This window comes from Calonectris borealis, unplaced genomic scaffold (assembly GCF_964195595.1).
Source record: "Calonectris borealis unplaced genomic scaffold, bCalBor7.hap1.2 HAP1_SCAFFOLD_174, whole genome shotgun sequence".
NCBI lineage: Eukaryota > Metazoa > Chordata > Aves > Procellariiformes > Procellariidae > Calonectris > Calonectris borealis.
The window spans coordinates 52,951-74,256 of record NW_027441560.1 but is presented as its reverse complement, the minus strand read 5'-3'; the positions used below and the strand labels follow the sequence as shown (position 1 = coordinate 74,256).

Below are 21,306 nucleotides of genomic sequence, written 5' to 3'. Positions count from 1 at the left end.
AGGGGATGCCTGCTGATAGTGCTTTAAAATATTCAGTCCTATCCAGCTTGTGTAAGTACAATAGAAAAAGCATTCTCATGGAGAGATCTTTGCATTTTAAGCTTACTCAGTCCAAGTGTCTCAGGTAGTTGGTTTTTTTTGTTTGGGCCTTATGTAAAAGGTCAGAAGGCTTTCCTCCTCTTCAGAAGACTAACAGGGTGTAAGCCAAGGCAAAGCATGGAGAGCTTCAGGCACACGCTGTTTCTGAAAGGCTTTTCAAGGCTGTCTTCCTAAGTAATTTCATTTGGGCCTCTCTGCTCTGCAAAAAGGGAATCGATCGAACGAATTCACATCCCTTTGGTTAATTCAAACTAGATGATTAGCTTAAGAGGGGAGATACCACTTGAGTTTGAGCCAATTCTGCCCTACTTGTGAAAGCAAGCTCAAAAAAACCCCAAAATGTCTGTGATCCAAATTCTAGCACTGCCAGTTCTGTTTCCATTTAAACATAAAGCCCTGAGCAGCTGAGAAGTGTGGTTGTTGATGGATTAAGCTCCAAGAAACAGGCAGAGGCGGCAGGCTCTCTTCTGTGTTCTGTCAGGCTTGAGCACTGGCAGCACAGGTGACTGGTTTTCAGTTAACAGCTATGAAAGCAATGGCGCAGAGTTCTCGTGCTTTAGCTAAGTGCCTGTTTGGTTGCAGGGCAAGCTAGTCAGACTTTAGAATCTGATTTAGGCAGGTGAGACTTTGCTGTGGTTTGTTTTTCTCCAAAGATCTATGGGTTTTGTAGCCTAACGGAAGCAAAAGCAACTTTAAGCTAGGTCAGGAAAGAACCTCGTGCATTAGCAGACTCTCCTTTAGTGACCTTTGAGTCCATTTTGCTGTTGGCATTCAAACTGTTTTAAAAAAAGGAAAAAGATTTTGCTGCTTGTGTTTGATTCTCAAACCCCAAGATTTCTTGAAATATACTGTTAGTGTGTTGAGACGATGAAAGCGTGATGTTACATATAAAATTTTGCTTTTGTATCTGTAAAGGGATTCTGCGAAGTGCTACGTAATTACATATGAGCATGCATTCTTACGAATTGACTGATGTTTTTCTCTGTATTTATGTTGTTTTCAGAATACACAGATGAGAATGCCCTGATTCCTAAGAACTCATCGGTAATTGTTAGAAGAATCCCTGTTGGAGGAGTTAAAGCTACCGGCAAAACCGATGTTATGTAAGTATCCATAAAGCATTGTATTCTTTGTTAGGGGTTTCAGTGTGTTAACTTTTTTTATGGATATTAGTTTACAGAGGCGTTCTTTCTTGTTAAAGCTGCTGTTAATTTTTGTTGGCATGGGGTAGATTTTAATGTGTCTGTCCGAAAGTGGACTTACATTTTTAGGCCTGCTGGGACATGGGGTTCGAACTCCAACCATGGTAACTTTTAAGATTATTCTATTGGGTTTGTTCTTGGGGTTGATTGTTCTGAGACCCAAGTTGTAGATCCTGTTTCCTCGACGTGCAGAGATTCCTTATTATATGTGTTTGCTTTTATGGCTTTTATAGTAAAGACAGATACGCGTTGTAGCGTAAACGCATACTTTGTTCCCGTCTCAGAAGAGCCTGATTCTCAGTGTTTGACTATTTCTGGCATTTGGGGGGGATATGGCAGGTATTCTTACGCCCCAAATCTGGGTTTTTTGCATACTAACTATAGAGGAAAGACCAAGGTTTACCAGTTGGCGAACGATGCAAACAAGAAGTTCCATTCGTAAGCGATTCCTATGCGTTTCCTCAAGACAATGTCCGTTTCAGGCAAGAGAAAAAGAACAGTATCCTAAAGTGTATTGCCTTTTGTGCAAGTACGATGAAGGAATAGTTAATCCTTTCCAAACTTGAAACTCAGTAAGCAGTTTAGCACATTACCAAATGTTACTAGTTATCTTGCTACGTCTGTTTTCACCCTAAGCTGGTATCTGTGCTCCGGGTTTTGGTTCTGTATTCCTAAGATTTACAGAGGACAGAGAATCAGGTGTATTGATTAAAATTACAGCTATTCCAATGCAGTGCTGACTAGAGGATTACTGCTGTCATTTATGTATTCATACAGTCCAGTTCTATATCAGCTACATTAGCATTGTTTGAACGGTCATGTTTTCCAGCCGCCTTAAAGATAGGTCTCTCCACCACAATTAGTAGATATTATTAGCTTGTGGTTTTGCCATGTCTTTCTAATGTTGGTTCTCAATAAATCAAGTAGACGGATGAGTTACACTGTGTCTCGAACAAAGAGTACAGCAGCCTCCCGGTACCCACGAGGCATCTGCAAGCAAAAAACCCTGAATTTATGTGGCTCTGCATCTCAACTTTGGGCGTATTCCTGCAGTAGTTGTTGCAGTGTTTTCAGGCACCCTCTAGTAATTCTGGACACCGCAGCACTGTGCTTATAAACATGGCCTTGTTTTGGGGGTTAATTTAAACACGTCTGCTTAGTGCTGTCTTGTCAGTGCATCCTCTGTTTCGGGCACCCTCTCCTGGTATTGTAATGCTGCCTTAAAATGAGAGGATAGATGCGGCTAGCATCAAAGGTCAGATACATACCTGTATGTATAAGGGGATAAGGAAGGAACGGCACCGCTGTTCTAGCGCTGAAAATTAACCAGGCAGATTAGCTTTCTAGTCTTTCAGCTGTGAACATTGCAGAAACAACTGGTAGAGTGGTGGATGTTTGGGAATGATGAATGTATGCTGTAATGGTGGAGAGGCCTTCAAAAATGCGTTACTCTCCTTTTAGTACGCTCTTGAAGGTAAATGTATGAAGAATCCATGCTGTGGTAATCTAAAGGATGTCCTTGTCCTTCCTCAACTTCAGGAGGTACGTGGCTGTCGTTGCGAGCCTGGTGGTGTTCTAGCAGCGGCAGGGAGCGTGCCCCTTTCTATTTGTACACCAGTTGCACAGCAGCCTTTGAATTGCCTCTGCTCATGGGACACTTTGGATGATGTGTGAATTGTTTGTTAACGTTATCAATGGTTGCATGGCTGATTCATGACGAGTAGCGTGCAGATACAGATCAATGAGTATGTGGAATCTCAGCAAGTTTTCAAATTTAATAAATATTTCCTAAAATATCGTAGCATTTTCAAGATTATCTTGAAGCTGGATAACTGTTGTCATGTGAACAAACCTTTTATTTAATTTTTAATAATTTAAAGTATTTCTTTTGACTTTAAAATGTGTGTATATTTTGATACTATCCTGGTAAAGAGTAGTTGCCAGTTTGGGAAGATAGAAGAGGGAGGACCTTATCAGCCGCAACGTAATGTTGCAGTATTACTCATCTTCAAGACACAAAGAAGAAGCACTTCAGAAGCTGTTTACCATTTCTCATACTTTTCGTTCATTTTGCATTGGAAACTAACACAATTTTCACAGAAGAATTTAATTGGCTGTAAGTGACGGACATTTCAGGGGGGGTTGCAAGAGCCAAAATAGAAGCGTTTCTGGAACACGGACAACTGCATGGCTACTTTTGAATTTCTAGGCGCTACAGTTATAGATCCATGCTTTGAATGCTGCACAATTTCATACACTGTAGTATATATACAGTGGACAACACAATCTAATTTGTTTGATCGCAGACTGTGTAAATTGTGTAAATGCACCTAATTGTTTACAGGAAAATACTGATGCGTATGTGTGGCATATTAGCAAACGTGACCTTCTGAAACTGTTGTAATGCCATGTTTTGCTATGGAACTGCTTGCATTTTTTGCTCAACAACATGTAACTTTGTCTGGGAAAGCACTAGGGATTGCACTTTGTGAAAAGGCGTAGTGCTAGCCAATTAAATTACTAGTCTTTAAAGTTACAAAGATTAGAGAAGGCAGGGCCTAATGCAGAGGAGCTAGTCCTTTCTTCTGAAAATACAGGCTGGAGTTCCTTTCCCAGAAAGAAAAATCTCTTCCCACTGGTAACTTCTTCCCTCTCTCACTGCAGAAATTAAATTGTGGACATTTGGTAAGGAAAAAAAAAATAGTTTGGAAGGTAGCCACCAGGAGAAATTGGTCTCTGTTAGCGCTGTCCCTAAACATGTCCTTGGTTCTGTAAACTCAGGTGAAGTTTTACTCTAAAATGTGAAAAACTGTCCAAGTGGTGTACACATTTAAGCTTTTGAGAAAATGTAAGTATTTCAGAAAAATAGAGGAACATAAGATAAAGCAGCTCCAAACGGTTCCTTACTCTAACCTCCTCAGTGCAGACTGGCTTAGCATGGAGGCAATGTGTTGTAAAAAGTTTTCTGTTTTATTATGCATTAAATGCCATCTTGAATTTTGGTCTATTCCTAGTAATGTCTTGTGGGTTTTGGATGTGTTTTGTAAACCGCTTGGGTTCAAACAAATTAGTCAAGTATCTGTAAAGTCTTCTGTAAATGTTAATGGAAATGATTTCATAGATGTCGATCTGGATTATGTTACAGTTGAGAAAAAGCTGTGTATATGAAACAGCCCTTTAACAAAATGCTGAAACAAGTTGGTTGCTTTTGTGAATGAATGCATTTAAAACCAAAACCATGAGTGGTTGATCTGAATGATAGGTGCTTGAGGGTCCAAATCATTTACAGTCACTCCCTTAGACCCTGCTTGTATCTGTACTAGTGTGTAATAAAAACATTTGAACAAATACTACTTTAAAAAAATCAGCTGGCTTCAATAATTTGAAGATCCAGTTCTGCATAACATTTATATTACAATTTGTATGTTAAACGGACACGGTCAACTGGAAAAAAACTGCAGGTTTTGCTTATTGTAGTTAACTTGCTTCCTATGAAGAAGTTAGTGGGGGGGAACATGAAGAGCCTAAGGTTTTGAGTGCCCAGGAATGCTCTTTTCAAGTAGGTTAACAGGCACATAAACAGCCTGTGATGACGTAAGGACTCCCCAGAACATCTTTTGGACAACTCTGTTTCATATGAGCAGCTGTTTTCATGCAACCTCAGCTGGCGTTTTGCTGCTCTTTACAGGGTTGGGTGAGTGGTGTTCTCTTTGGCAGTGTGGGCTTAAATGTGTTTCTAATGTATGTGTCAAATAATTACCTGTTAAACAGAGTGCCAATCTGGCTGAAGCCAATGCTTCCGAAGAAGATAAAATAAAAGCTATGATGCTACAGTCTTGCCAGGAATATGATCCAATCAAGTAAGTGTTGATAATGTCAAATCTGTTCTTTGAAGATTATGGAAAGATTGTAGAGAAGTTTGTTTTAACGAGAGAGACATGTGCATACCTTTTTCTTCTTTGCCCCAAACCCTTTTAGTTACATGAAGAAACCCTGGGGTCCACCTCCACCATCATCTGCTTGCTTTCGTTGCGGAAAACCTGGCGACTGTATAAAGAACTGCCCAACAAATGGGGTAAGACTGTGGGGGACTTCTGGTGTTACTTAGCTTTTCAGTTTTTTACCTTGGCAGTTACGTAACAAATCCATGAATACTCATATTAAGAATTGTTTCTCTTGGGGTGAAAGACAGAGGTTCATAAGGCAATGTTGCAAAGCCCTTCAAAATCCAAGGGAAACCTGGCATTATAAATGTAAACTTTTCTTTTTTCTAGGTCATAGACATTAAGTATGTCCACAGATCTTGCTCTGTGAACTTTCATGCATATTTTTATATATTTCAATATTACTGGAAATGTTTCTGGTTTTAACTCTGTTTAATGACAGTTCACAGTTTTTAGTATTTCATGTAAAACCAAGATGTTTCTGTTGACCCCATCTATTGAATATTTGTGCTCTGAATTGCGCTTTGGAGGAGGAGCGGGTTTGTATCTCTTTTCTGAGTGGATGGTGAGCTAAGGGATATTTCACCCTTAAAGAACCTGAACTTAAGCCAAAGAATGGAATGAGTTCAAAACACTGCTCAAGCCTTTGGAACATCCTGGCTATATTAATTTAGGACAATAAGTATTTTAGTCGAGCAACCCTTATGCTAGGTAAAAGGAGAGGATTAAAGGCTTTTGCTGCTTAAAATAATCATTGAAATGTCATTTTAAGTGTGGGTCTTAAAAGGAGATATGTCTGCATTTCTTTTCTTAACAGGACAAAAATGTTGAGCCTGTTCCCAGAATTAAAGAGCACAGGAATTCCAAGGAGTTTCATGATGGAGGTGAAAGACCCCAATACAAAGGGTGCTATGCTGACAAACACTGGAAAATACGCAATACCAACTATTAATGCGTAAGTATGGAATTAATTGGACTGGCCAAAAAGTGAGCGAGAGAAACCACGCGTGCATGTCTGAGTGGCTATGCAACCAAGTTGGCCAGCATCTGTAATTACGGAGTAGGAAGCACTGTCATTGTGCTTAACCATAGAATCTGGGATACTTTTGAATATTAAAATAGGGTGGTCCTGCTGTTCGTGCCCCTGGAAGTTGGTTAAACGTGTGGTATGCTAAGAATCTGTATTTCTGCAAAACATTTCAGTAGTGTTTGCAGTGGAGTCGTTCTCTCTGAAAGCTCGTTTTGCTTTTGGTTTATGTTTCAAAGGCTTCTTGCAAAATTTAACAAGTAGCTGTTGGACTGAGATTTCCGCCCCCTCTGACTTTTATCAAATCCCATGTGTGAAACAGACTGAAGTTTTCCTCTTGCTATAAACTAAGAAAATACTGCTGTGTGCTGACAGGACTGGCTGTTTTAAAATGCACTTGGTAGCACTTCTGTGTTTCTGTCATGGATCTCATTTTGTAGGAAATAGACTTCTTCCATTTATAAAATGTAGTTACTCGGAGACGAACTTTACCCTGAGCCTGCAATTTACATTTACCCTCTGGCAAAGGAGAGGTGGGATTCATTTCTCTCATAGAAAATGATATAGCCAACTCTGGTGACTTACTGTGGTCTGCAACAAACAGATAGTTCGGCATTTAATCCACATTCTTCTCCACGGGAGAGTTGGTTAAAACCTTCAGAACTCAAGCCTACTAATGGTTTTTTGAGATGTCTATCAGGTTCCCGTACAAAGACAACCAGCATTACCAAGTCTTCTGGGCCCCCAAGGACAAGCAATACCCACAACTGGTAAGTAACTGTAACTTCAGAATTTCTTTAAAAAAATTACCTTCAGAGGAACTGAATGGGATTTCTTTCTTTTTCCTCTCCCCACTCCAAAAGGTCATCCAATGAGAGCCAGTCCAGTTCGCTCAGCAGGTGGCAGACCAGGCTGGGAAGTGTAAGTATTCTACAGAAATTCAGTAGATGACTCCTTGTCACCTGTTAAAAGAGGCTGTATAACGCATAACTTATACAACAGCTGATTTATAATGAAGCAAGTATGCACAGATAGTTGTGGAGAATCCAAGTGGTAATTAATTTTTAAATGGCTTCATTTGAATTGGCTTTTACAAAGGGCATCTGTGCTTCCACTAAGGTTATTTAAAATAAAACTCCGGTACATGACTGAAAACAGGACTCTGAGAAATGAACGCTTTTTGAGGAAACCATAATTGCCTATAAAAATTAAAGATAATTAAAGGATCAGATGGAAAGCCACCTTTTCCATTACTGGCTGAATAGGGCTGAAGAAATTGATTTCCCAATAGGAATCAGCCTCCAACATTCTTTTTTTAACAACTTAGTTGATACTGCATGAGCAAATGGTTGGAAAAGTCAACACTGTTCTTTTATGACAATTTTGAATTTCTTCAATTTAGTCATCTCACATAGCCAAGACGCTTTCTCTCAGTTGGAGAGAGAGGAGTCTGTTTTACCTATTACTGCAGCGTCAAGCTAGTCCTTCCTTTCGCTATATGTTTGTTATAGACAGATTGTAAGAGTGCATTGTGTTTATAAAATCTTAAAGGTAAATCAAAACAAAACCCAGGATCTGATATCTCCAATTCAGTCAGCAAGAAAACAACAATTCAGGGACAGGACCAGGCCAAATACCTCATGATGAGGCAACAACATAGGAAGCGTATGTGGAAGAAGTTAAAAGAAGGTCCAGAGAAGATTAGTTAATATCTGTGCAGTACTTGGAAGATCAGAAGTGTGATGTATTAAGTGTATCAAGGAGTGGCAGAGGAGCAGTGGGCACTTGGCCCACGGGAGATGGGAGTCTCTTTCAAGTGTGGGCAGCCTCCATCCACAGGTGCAAAGCTGAGTATAAGGAGAGAAGACTGAATGAGCTGTTGGGGGTGAGGATGTGGAAGGCAAGTATGAGGATCAGGAAATGAGCGTAGTCTCTAATGAACAGAAAGCAGGGAGAAAAATGCTTAAGTTGGCAGGATGCCATTGGCCTCCCTTATCTAGGGAGGAGTTTTACAGAGAACAACGGAGACTTAAAGAGGAGGAAGTATTTGGCTCAATGAAGTTGCCTTGTTTTTCACGTTTGTATTTCAACAGCATATCGGACTGCAGTTACACTAAAGTGCATCTGACATAAGGAAAAATGACAGTGTTTTTTCCAATAGAATTTTTCGTTGCAGATAGTAAGCATGCATAACTAAAACAAGACAAATGGAATTGAAAAATGTTATCAAATTCCTCAATTTGCAGTAGCATTATGTCAGCAGCTGAAAGAAGCTTTGACATAAGCGTATGGAGAGGAGAAAAAACCCAAACCAAATTTGGGAGGAAAAAAATTGGGGAGAATGACTGTTTTGAATTAACTTCATTTCTGGTTTTGTGTGTTGTGGTTTTTTTCAGGTCCAAGTCTCCTTATAGTGCTTCACCTTACTCTACAAGTTCGTCTACCTGCTCCACATCAAGATCAGGTTCTTCCCGCACTCGCTCCTACTCTCGCTCATTTAGTCCTTCCCATTCTCGTTCCTACTCGCGATTGCTGCCGTATCCAAGAAGAGGCAAAGGGAAGAGGCGTAACTATCGTTCTAGGTCAAGGTCACACGGTTATCAGCGTTCAAGGTCAAGGTCACCCCCATGCAGAAGATGCCATTCACGGTCAAGGTCTCCAGTATTTAGAGGCCAGTCTCCCACTAAACAGACTATACCTCAAGGGGAAGGAGGAAGGGAGTATTTTAACAGATACAGAGAAGTTCCACCATATGATCTGAAAGCTTACTATGGCAGATCTCTTGACTTTAGAGATCCATTTGAAAAGGCAAGGTACCGGGAATGGGAAAGGAACTACAGAGAATGGCATGGAAAGTTTTACAAGGGCTATGCTGTTGGCGCTCAACCTCACCCTCCAGTAAACAGAGAGAACTTTTCTCCAGGTAGGTTTGGTCCACCTGGGACCAGACAAGAGAATTCACCATATGCTCGGGGACGTAGGGAGGATTATCCTGCTTGGCAGAGCCACCAAAATCACAATATAGCTGGAAATTACCCTGAAAAACCTGAAAGAGAGAGCCATGGCATCAAGGATCCTACCAAATCAAAAGAGAAGGAGGTGAAAAATCCACTGGGAGATGGCCAAGGGAATAAGCATAAAAAGAGAAGAAAAAGGGATGAGGATGAAGGATTTCCCAATGCTGAGTTGTTAGCAGGTGCGAGAAAACCAAGAGAGCCAGTTCCAGCAGAAGACGTTAAAATGGACTCCCTGTTCATGGCCCAAGCACAGATGATGCCACCCCTGTGAGAGATGAGCCTATGGAAGCAGATTCTATTGCTTTCAAACCGATGTCTGAAAAGGAGAAAAAAGAGAAGGATAAGCCAAAAGCAAAAATTGACAAGACAAAGCGGAACGTAGAAGTGGCTGTTCCTCCTAAGACAGACAATATAATAAAACTAGCTAAAGCTTCCTCGAACGGAAATCTCCTCGAACGGAAGAGAGAAAGCAAGAAGAGAGAAGGGAAGAGAGAAAGCAAGGATTTAAAGAACCTGACTTGCTGCTCTGATATTGCTCATTTACATCAGTTATAGGTGTTTGTGATTAAGTTTAGGGTTAGGGTTAGGGCTTATTGTTACGGTGAGGGTTAGGTTTAGGGTTAGGGTTAACATTAGGGTTAGGGCTTATCATTAGGGTTATGGTTAGGGGCAGGGGTTAGGTTTAAGGTTAGGGTTAGGGTTAGGTTTAGGATTAGGCTTAGGGTTATCGTTAGGGTTAGGGATAGGGTTGGGGTTAGGATTATGGTTTGGGTTTAGGGTTAGGGATCGGGTTAGGGTTTCATTTTACGGTTAGGTTTAGGGTTAGGGTTAGGGCTTAGGGTTACGGTTAGGGTTAGGGTTAGTTTTAGGGTTAGGATAGGGTTTGGGTTAGGGTTCCGGGTTAGGGTTTAGTTTTAGGTTTAGGGTTAGGGTTAAGGTTAGAGTTAGGGCTGGGGTTCAGAGTTAGGGTTAGAGTTCGGGATATGGGTTAGGGTTAAGGGTTAGGGTTAGAATTAGGGTTAGGCTTATCATTAGGATTATGGTTAGGGGTTGGGGTTAGGGTTAGGGTTAGGGTTAGGGTTAGGGTTAGGTTTAGGGTTAGGCTTAGGGTTATTGTTAGGGTTAGGGATAGGGTTGGGGTTAGGATTATGGTTTGGGTTTAGGGTTAGGGATTGGGTTAGGGTTTCATTTTAGGGTTAGGTTTAGGTTTAGGTTTAGGGTTAGGATTAGGGCTTAGAGTTAGGGTTAGCGTTAGGGTTAGTGTTTGGGTTAGGGTTTAGGGTTAGGGTTTAATTTTATGGTTAGGGTTAGGGTTAGGGTAAAGGTTAGTGTTAGGTTTAAGGTTAGGGTTAGGGCTGGGGTTCAGGGTTAGGGTTAGAGTTCGGGATATGGGTTAGGGTTTGGGGTTAGGGTTAGCATTAGGGTTAGGGCTTATCATTAGGATTAGGGTTAGGGTTAGGGTTAAGGTTAGAGTAGAAACTGTAAAGGCAGAGTCCCAGGGAGTTTCTCCCCATAGAACTACTACTTAAAGTAATCTCTTTTATATTTAATCCCTGCTTGTGCTTCTGGTTTTATGACAGAAGAAATGCTATTTGAAATCTGCTTTTCCCTGTTTAACTTCTTCCGGATACCCATGCCCTCACCTCGGTGCCGTTGCGGGGTCTGTGGCATTTCGTAATGCCAGGAGCACGGAACAACCCCAGCGAGCGGCGTGGGCCGCCATCTAACTTTTTAGACTTGAATGATCTGCAGTTGCCAGGTTGCTGTCTCAGGGTAGGCTCAATATTTGCACCTTGCAAAATCGGTCCTCGACCGAATATGTGGGGGAAGAGGAGTGGCAGAACGGCGGGCTTGAACGCACGGAGTCATTTCTGAAGGAGCTCAATCTGCTTATGAGGGCGTGCGTTCCAAATGCTGTGTTTCACTGCCAGCTACGCAAGTAGAAATGGTGATTGGTAAATTAAGCCAAAGTATACTATTTGGTGTTTTGTGATTTTTCGGGTGTTTCTTTTTTTTTTTTTTCCTTCTATTTTGGCTGAACAGAGTTACTAGAACTTACCTATGCTGCGTATTTTTACTTCTCTGAAGAAAACAGATTTCTCTAGTTGTCGGTATGCTTGTAAGTATATTTCTGTTTGGATACATCCTCCCACCATGTTTTGGTAAGGCTTGTTAAGAGACTCCCCGTCGAAAAAACCTTCTGCATTGGCCCTTGAGGGGTATCCTCTTGAGGTGAGAGAAAACAGGCACGGGAAGAAACGGGGGGAACCGCAAAACCTCAGTGATTTGAGGCTGCTGTAGACTTTAGCATGATGGATGTCTGACTGAGGCCCGATACTTGGAGAGGGCGCTCGAAGGCCGCATATTCGAGGGCAGAGGGATCACGCCCGTCCACGCGTGTTTGCACGCACTTGTAATTGGAGCACGCTCTGCAAATGCTCGTACCGGTCACGCTGCCAAGTGACTGAGGACGACAGGCCCAATCAGTGGGTCAGGAGAGCAGCCTCACCAGCTTCTGTGGCATCCACAAAATACTTGTTACACAGACCTCCGCAGGGGCAGACTTGAGCAAGCAAGTCCAACTCCTGCCCCTGCAAGCGCCCTCATGCAACTTAGGTAGTTGAGGATGGGTTTTTAGGCAGGTTGGCTGAAGTGGGAGAGAACGAGGGGGGACTACTTCGGTAGAGAGCTAGTCAGAAAACAGTTCAGCGGAGGGGACCGTAATGAAAACTTCTTCAAACCGATATAAGAGGGCCATGGGCACGTACTGTTTCTGGACTAGAACTGGGCGCATGGCGAAGTGTACGCTTACAGATGTTTTCATTCTGTTTCTTTGTCTAGCAATGCCGCTTCCTTCCTGCAATGGCTTCTCTCTGTTCATTGTTTGCTAAACCTACAGAGAAGTCATTTCTGGGTAGCTAGTGAGATGCTTGAATGTTGGGTGGCTGGCGTTGGTGTGCTTTGGGGTCTTTTGCATTGTTCTCCCCTCCCTCCTTCGCTCCCCCTAGGTTACGGTGAGTGTCATGGTAGGGTAACAATCCCAGTGGTGGTCAAACTTCTGGAAAAGGTCTTTGTGTACTTGCGATATCACAGCTCCTTCTACTGGCATGACTGCTTCACACTACCTTCCCTTGCTCGTACAGGTACTGGACCAAATACCCACGCCGAATTTGAATTAGCGCCCCTCCTTGTGCGTGCTCTTTTGTACTTTGATGCCTTCTCTCTGGGTGGATTATTTTAACCCCAGGTTGTTTAGAGGAAAAAAAATAGGAACTGTGTAGCTATTTAAGAGATTAGAATAAAAGGACTTAATTCAGACTAAATGAATGAAGTTCTTGCACCTTTGTAAATGTTGAAGAATTCCATTGCTGTGTAACGGCTGAACCTGTTAACTTATTAAACCACATGGAAATCAAAACCTGACTTCGAGTCTGACTTCATACCTGCTGGAGTGCGGTGAGTTGGGCTTTGGCTTTCTAGAAGTTCAGGGAGGTAGTTGATTTGTAGCCCTCTTTGGTAGACTGTTGTCTCTGAACAGCCCTTTTTGCCAAATGCAGGTACATGGGTTTACAGTCTGTAAGACCACGGCAAGGGCTGTAGCCTTTGTGGTGCTTCTAGGAGGCGAGGGATTCCCGAGACTGCGACGTCAGCCCCAGAAGGTGTGAGCAGTGCCGAAATCTTCAGCAGACCCCGGACATGCGGCAGTACCCTGGGAGGGCTGGTTACAGCTTCTTGGGGTGCCCTAGCGGAGTGGGGAGAGCCCTGCCCTCTCCCTCATTAGCACCCGCTTTGGCATTTTTTTTCTCCCTTAGCCTGCCCTGCTTTCCCTTGTTTCTTGTCCTCGCTTTGTTGCGGGGCGTACAGTTCCAGCTGCAAGGAACTGTAGGCCAGAGAGCTGGTGGCTGCGCATTTCTGCTCCAGGAAGGGCTCATCCTGCGGGGAAAGAGGTGGTGTTGGGCCAACACGCTGGCCTTGCTGCCTGGGGGGGAGGAGGGGGGGCTTGTCTCCCACACACGGTTCCTGTAGCGTGAGCCATAGTCAGCACGTTCTGAGCGGCAGAGGGGCCGTAAGGGGCTAGGAGACAGACATATGGGGCTGTGTCTAAGAGAGGGAACCGGGTAAAGGAAAAACCCTGGCCTGCTGCTGAGGGGGGCACGGGTAAGGGGGGGCCGGGGCAGAGGACACGGGCGTCACCACGGGGTCAGGACTTGAAGAACGCTGCCTCTTGGAGCCGTTGGCTGGCGGAGCAAGCCAGGAGTGGTAGTCTTCCGGCACCGGGCTTCCGGGTGGCAATGTTAGTTTTTGGGGCTTGCGGCGACGTGTAGTCTTTCTTACAGCCGCCTTCCCTGCAGGAGGTGTAGTTTCCTGCCATTGCTCCATAGTTTTTTGCGGTGTTCGTGGGCCGGCCGTTCAGCGAAACGCGGTACAGCCACACGCACCAACAGCGCGCCTGCCGTCGTGCCGCGCCGCTCACGGCTGCCACCTCGTGAGCAAAACGCGGCACTGCACAGCGGCGCCCGCGCGTGTTCGGGTGAGCCGCCGCCTTCGCTGCTGCCACCCAGTGTCCGACAGTCGGTACTGCAGGTCTGGTGACGCGCCGGCCTCGCTGCTTGGTCTTGTGACCAAGATGTGGTACTGCGCCTGGGCGAGCCCTTGATCACTGCTGCCATTTGATGAAAACCCGGTATTGCAGCATACGTATGGCCCGCGCGCAATAGCGCTGCTGCCTCCCGTTGACTGATATAAGGTACTGCAGCTCGGCGTTCGCGCATGCGCACGTCCCGGGAGCAGCCTCAGGCCCCTCCCATGCGCCGCCGCTGGCCTGCGCATGCGCGGTGCCCGGGAGCAGCATGGCGGCGTGGTTCATTTCGTCGGCGGTAGGTGGGGGCCGGGTCCACCGGTGTGGCGAGCCAGACCCTTCGGCGGTCGCAGGCTCGGGGGTGTCTCCCGCCCGCCTGGGGGTAGTGCATCGGCGGCGCTCGGCACTGTGGTGCGCAGGAGCTCTTGGGAGCGGGCTAGGGCCTTGCCTGTACCCCATTCGGTTGTGAGAGTCCTGTTGCTGCCCCGGGTGCCCCGGAGAAGAGCGGAGGCCCGTGGGGTGGTTCCAGCCTGGGGTGAACAAAGATAACTGTCGATAACAATCGCTCGTTCTTTTCATTGCCTGGGGCGGCCCTGACGACCAAGTTACCTGTTCCTCCTCTCGTGGTTGTGTTAACTGCATCTGGCTTAGGTTGGCTTGTGTCGTCCTTGGCTTGCCTTGTTATTTTAGCAGGGTGTGTGAAAAGTGAAAGGTCTAATAGTCGCTGTCTCTTTAGACTAGCTGCCGTGGCTGAAGTTGAAGAGAATGGAAAAAGGCGAACCAGCTGAAGAGTGAAGCAACATGGATCCAACTGGAAGATGCCTCCATGTGCATAATAGAGAAACCCTCTGTAGAGGGATCTGGACAGGCTGGATCGATGGGCTGAGGTCAATTGTATGAGATTCAACAAGGCCAAGTGCCGGGTCCTGCACTTCGGCCACAACAACCCCACGCGACGCTAGAGGCTTGGGGAAGAGTGGCTGGAAAGCTGCCCAGAGGAAAAGGAACTGGGGGTGCTGGTTGACAGCGGCTGAACATGAGCCGGCAGTGTGCCCAGGTAGTCAAGAAGGCCAACGGCATCCTGGCCTGTATCAGAAATAGTGTGGCCAGCAGGAATAGGGAGGTGATCGTGCCCCTGTACTCGGCACTGGTGAGGCCGCACCTCAAATACTGTGTTCAGTTTTGGGCCCCTCGCTACAAGAAGGACATTGAGGTGCTAGAGCGTGTCCAGAAAAGGGCAATGAAGCTGGTGAAGGATCTGGAGCACAAGTCTTGTGAGGAGCGGCTGAGGGAACTGGGGGTGTTTAGCCTGGAGAAGAGGAGGCTGAGGGGAGACCTTACTGCACTCTACAACTACCTGGAAGGAGGTTGTAGTGAGTTGGGTGTTGGTCTCTTCTCCCAAGTAACTAGCGATAGGACGAGAGGAAATGGCCTCAAGTTGCGCCAGGGGAGGTTTAGGTTGGACATTAGGAAAAATTTCTTTACTGAAAGAGTGGTCAAGCATTGGAACAGGCTGCCCAGGGACGTGGTGGAGTCACCAACCCTGGAAGTATTTAAAAGACATGTAGATGAGGTGCTTAGGGACATGGTGTAGTGGGCATGGTGGTGTTGGGTTGATGGTTGGACTTGATGATCTTAGAGGTCTTTTCCAACCTTAATGATTCTGTGATTTGAGTGAGGAACGATCCCAATTAATAGTCCTCAGCAGACTACATCGCTAACGTGTAATGCAGGGTCTGTACATGTATCCAAAGGTACAGTATGTCCATGTATTGTGTGTGTGTGTGAGTGAGAGAAATGCTATGTATCTATGAACCCTCACATTTAAAAAGCTGTAAGATACTAGCTGTGCTCTCTCAGATGAATGACAGTTGAGTAACCGGAGCTACAGAAGAGGAAGGGGGAGAGAGAGTGAGGGAGAAAGAAGCATCCGAATTGTACATTTCTCCATGCGGCGCCAAGAGCGGGAGCTGTGGTGAGTCCTGGACCCTTGGGCGTGCATCTCTCTTCTTCCGCGTCCCAGTAACTCCCTGCCCCGCTCTGCATCCCCCACCCCTCCCAGATCCCTACCCATGTCTGCCTTTCCCTGCCTCCTCCTGTCTGTTGCACTGTTCTTCATTCCTCCATTGTTCTCTTTTTGCCTATCCATCTGTCTGCCTGGCTCCCTGACCCTCTCTCTTTCCCTCTCTGTCATTTTTTCCACTTACCTGTACTCCTGTTCTTCTCTCTATTCTTGCATCCAGCCCTCTGTCCCTCTCTTTATCCCTCAGGGGTCCTGGTCCCTGTTGCTCTTTTTGTCTCTCCGCCTCTCTGTCCTTCTCCCTGTCCCTGTTTTTTTTCGTGCTGCATCTCTCTGTCCTGCTTCCCATCCTCTTTTTCTGTCTCTGTCCCTCTGTGCTGTTCCTTGCCCCTGTCCCTCTCCCCCAGCCCCCCCATTCTCTGTCGTTCTCCCTGCCCGCCCCCTGCAGCCATCTCTCCCCCAGTCTGTCCTGCTCGCTGTCTCTCTGCTTTTTTCTGTATTTCATTTTCTGGCTGCCTGTCCTTCAGCTTTTTTTATATCCCTCCTGTCCTTTTTTGCTATTCCTCTGTTCTTCTGCCTGTCCCTCTCTTTTCTTTCTATGTCTACTTTTATCCAGATGTCTAACCCTATTTTTTTATTATTTCCTGTCTCTCTTGTGTCACATCATTGCTTTTAAATTTTTTTTTCTATATCTACTTTTATCCAGCCATGAAAGTACAAGGCATATGGAAGGGATCCATAGTGGTCTGTAAATACAAGGTACGTCAATGATGTATGTCTACATTTTTCCTAAGGTACTTGTAGTGTGGACTTTAAAGTTAATATTAAGAATGTGCCAATTCTCCTTCTATAGTTTTTTATTAAATATTTTAACACAAATACTAAAATAAAATAAGGTCTGTTCTGGAGCATGTTACGCCTATGCAAAGCTTACTTCCCTCATTTATTTCCTATTCCTGAAAGCATGGTCTTCTGTTTTTGTGCGCTTACTATTAAATGATACTGTGAAAATAATTTTGTACCAGAAGAGGAAAGAAACTGTTTGTAAGAGATCAGATATTCAGAAGAAACAGACTTTGTTTTCATTATAAAAGCTTTATGCTTTTTCAGTGAATAAGTATTTAAAATATCTTATAGTAGTAATTGAAAACTTTACTGACATACTAGTATCTGTACTTAAGGCAATCAAAGTCAAAGAAGAGACATGGACAAATCAGGACAAATTGGCTTCGCTTCTGCATGTTTTCCAGGCTTTCCCAAGAAACATTAGCGGCCTTGTAACTAGTGACAGTGAGTCCTGATGTGGTTTTGGTGAGTTATTGCTTCAATAATGTCCTTTTTCCTTAACCTACAGTGTGTAATTTTTGACTTCAGTTCGAAAGAGATTTTCCAAAATGGAAATATTTCTCATTCAAAGGAGGTGCATTTTATGAACTTCCCATCAGAGTGGATCTTCAGAGATGATATACTTGGCAGTAGAAGTCATCAGCAACAAGACTTTTTGTTCTCTTTAAAAACAAAAACAAAAAAAAAACCAAAAAACCAAACCAAACAAAAAACCCCCAGTCAATTTCCTCCCAAAGACCCAAACACAGCACATCTTCCAACAGTTGATGGCGTCATTGGTTCCCAGTTGTAACAGTTGAGAGATCATGAAAACGTGTTCCTCTGCATGCTTCAGTACAGCCAAAAGCATTAGCAAATCTGCCAGTCCTTTTTGGTAGCCTTATGTATTGCAGCACTGGGGATTTGCTTTGGGTTTCGTTTTTTTTTTGTTCCCAAAAGTAGAACCATATGGGGGATTTTGTGCCTCACCGATTTTTCTATCATAAAAAATAGTTTTCTATCATAAATGAAACTTTAAAAAAAAGTTAAAATTGTATAATTTACAAACTTGCATTTAAAATGTAACTGCCAAATAGCTGTAGCATACAATTTATTAGGTGTACTTAAGCAGTTAGGTAGTTGCTCTAAATGTTTAAAAAGAGAGGCAACTGAACGTTACGGGTTTTTTTCCCAATCTTTTGACCGAGTGCTCTGAAGTACTTTATTTCTGTCTCGCTTTCAATGGCGCGTTTCCCCGGCAGTTCGGTAGCATCAGTCTCGGCGCAGCTGGCCAGGCGTCCTTCCTAGTCACATAACACACGCAAAACCCCAGTCAAATGATAGCTGTGTATTGTAGAGATAGATAATTTAACGGTATGAATTCACAGCTCTGCAATTTAAATTAATGCAAAAGGAAAATCAAATACTTTTATGGTATAAGTCGTCTTCTTGTATGTAGATAAACGTATGCACACCTTTTTAGCATAAAATGAATTGCTGAGATTTGTTATTTCTTTTTCATTTTACTCTTCAAAGTTTTACACTTCACTTTCAACTTTATCGACCAAGCAAGCGAGATGTGCAGCAGCAGCAGCAGCGCAAGGGCTGGAGCTGCGGCGGCGGATCCGTGAGCGTAGATGTTGATTACGGTACACCCTTGTCCTGCAGCCTCACGGGGTTATCTCCCTGCAGCGGTGCTGTAAGGAAGGGATGAGGCGTTTTCCGACACCAGCGAGAGTGTTTACTTCTCTGCTAAGAACGCGTTCAAAATCGTGTCAATTAGTCTTAACGCTGATTTTAAGCGTTCGAATCGCTCTAGCTTTTAAAGGACGTGTTGTATTTCGAGCTGTCCTGTTTGCCTAGCATCCTCCTTTAGCTCAACTACTACCCTATCCCTTATCCTGACTGAATTCCTCTGCTGCCTTCGGTGCTATTTTTTTAATATGCTGAAATACCATTTGGGATTTTTGTTTTTCAGATGTCTCGTTGTAAGCGTCCCGTGGTGCTCAGGAGAGACCCCCGGCCCAGGTTTGCCTGCCGGTCGTTAAACGTGCTGAGGGTAAGGGGCCAGCTGCCAGCCTGCGGGACAGGGACTGTGGGGGTCTGCAACCGTTTGGGGGGGCCGCCCCTCCTTTATTTTTCTAGCAGAGCCCCCCTTTTTGGCGGGGGTCCGTGTGTACATACGTAAATGGCATTATTAAAGTAACGAGCTGCCGGTTGGGGCCGTTTCCCTTGTTTTGTGCCTTTTTGGGGAGGTGAATAAAAAGGGGGGGTTTTGGGGTCTGGGGGGGTGATGATGTCATTTGGGGCACCTCAACATCACCCGAGGGGTGATGATGCCGTGGAGGAGCAGGTGAGTGGGGAATGGGGGGGGTCCCCCCCAAAAAAGGGGGTCCAGCCCAAAAATGCCTGAAAATTCATGGAGGGGGGAGCAGGGGGTGTTAAAAAAATTTTTAAAAACTGTAAATATATGTGTGAGGCATTGAAATAGAGAACCTGTTACATAGTACGTCTAAATAGATATATGTAATATAAGAAGTTATATATAAATGTAAATAGATATCTAAGTCTAAATAGGTATAAGTGTAAATGGATATCTAAGTCTATAAAGACACAGGTGTAAATATATGTAAGTGTAAATAGAGAAGTCTATAAAGATATTTAAGTGTCAAAATACATGAGTCTAAACAGATTCATAGTCTGAATAGGTATTACGTGTAGTAAGTGGGAAATAGGGGGGGGAAAGTGGGAAATAGGGGGGAGGAAAAGTGAAACAAATATGTTCCCTAAATACATGTATATGTATGTGTAAATAGACACATAAATGTAAATGTCTGTGATAGATAAGGTTTTTAACATGCAAAGAAACCCTGTTTACAGAAAGGATGTAAAAAATTGACACCACCCGCTGCCCCTCCCCCCTCCCACTGGAAATACCTCTCTATTGAAGATATAAAAGCGCTTTCAAAAGCTGCCCCTTTCCCCTTCGCCTTTACCGCCTTTTCCCATCCTGATTTGGGGCCAGTTCCCCCAGTGGGGACTTTCCCCTGCGGGGCTGTGCACATACAGAGCGGGACCTGCCGCTGTGGCATAAAAATACCACAAAACCCCTGATTCAGGGTCTGCAAGGGTGGGGCGGGGGGGGGTGAACAAAAAACAAACCACAATTTGAGGGAAGAATACCCAATTTGGAGCTCCCAGGAAAGCCAAATCCACCTGGATTTGTGCAGCCAGAGAGCAGAAAAACCCCCATTTTCATGCACAAAACCAAAAGCAAAAATCACCAATTTTTATGTTGTGGAAAAGCGCCGAAAATCCTCCAAGTTGAATATTTTGGAAAAGAAAAAAAGCCCAATTTTCATACTATGGAAAAGCAAAAAACCTCCCAATTTGGGGTGAAATACCAGCGGTTTGAGGGGCATCGCTCGGGGTTATCTGGTGTGGATTATCCAGTGAGGGTCAGTTATCCGGAACGGATTATCGGTTGCGGGTTGTCCCAGGTGAGTTACCTGCTGTGGATTGTCCCGGCTGGACCCCCTGGTGTAGGTCATCCCCACGCATGCCCCTCCTCATGTCTGCCCCTCCCTTTCCCACGCGAGGCTTTCCCCTGCACCCCACTGCCACCCCACTCTCCCTCCTCCTGCGTTTTGGGTTTGTGCTGCAAAGGGCGTTGATGACGCAGGGCTGCGTTAGTTCCTGCTGAGCAGCGCCTGCACAGCACCGGGGTTGTTCTGCTCCTCACCCTGCCCTGCCAGCGAGCAGGCTGGGGGTGCACAAGGGTTTGGGGGGGGACGCAGCTGGGACAGCTGACCCCACCTGACCCAAGGCATATTCCAGAGCGTATCATGTCATGTAGTAAAACTAGGGGGGAGGTTGGCCGGGGGGCCGCTGCTGGGCCTCACTTTAACTTCAGTTTAAAGCTTCAGAAACTGCATTCACTGAAATCGGTGCAGGGGGAACTGATGGTTGTGGTTCAACTCAGCAGGTAGCTTAACACCGCACAGCCGCTCGCTTGCTCCCCACCCCACGAAGTGATTGGCTGCGGAGGGTATTTCAATGGGGTGGGGGCGGTCCTGCAGGCCCCGGGGAGCGGTACTGGGGGGCTCCAGGCAGGGGAGGGGCTGTGAGCATCTGGGGAGTGGGGCTGGGGGGGGCGTGAGGGCTGTGTGCCCTAGAGGGGCTGGGGAGTGGGGCTGGGGGAGGGCTGCGTGCCCTAGGGGGGCCGGGGAGTGGGGCTGGGGCGGGATGCAGGCCCCTGGGCGGGGTGTTTTTGTGGGTCAGGGACAGTTTGTGGAGGGTGTTCGTGTGAGGGAGGGACAGTTTGGGGGTGTCCGAGGAGCGAGGGGGCTGTTTAAGGGTCCACGTGTGTGAGGGAAGGGGCAGTTAGTGTGGAGGGGGGGGTGTTTGTGAGGGAAAGGTGCAGTTTGGGGGTGGATGTGGGGGGAGAGGGTAGTTAGTGAGGGGGAGGTGAAGTTTACGGGTGACCGGGGCGAGGGAGGGGCGGCTGGGGGAATCCATGTGGGTGTGGGCAGTGGGGGGTGTTGGTGTGGCGGAGGGGCAGTATTTTGTGGGGGACTGGTGGGGAGGAGGAGC

General features: G+C 45.4%; 1 long non-coding RNA gene across 2 annotated transcripts; it reads left to right on the top strand.

Annotated features, from left to right (window-relative positions):
* Positions 1–15,639: 15,639 nt before the first annotated feature.
* LOC142077206 (uncharacterized) lies at positions 15,640–18,764 on the top strand. 2 transcript variants are annotated; one of them, XR_012671620.1, is made up of 4 exons: positions 15,640–15,843; positions 16,595–16,647; positions 17,139–17,199; positions 18,250–18,764. It is a non-coding gene; the product is annotated as an uncharacterized LOC142077206 (long non-coding RNA). The 2 variants fall into 2 exon arrangements; XR_012671619.1 differs by lacking the exon at positions 18,250–18,764 and having other exon boundaries at positions 17,139–17,535.
* The last annotated feature ends 2,542 nt before the right edge of the window (positions 18,765–21,306 follow it).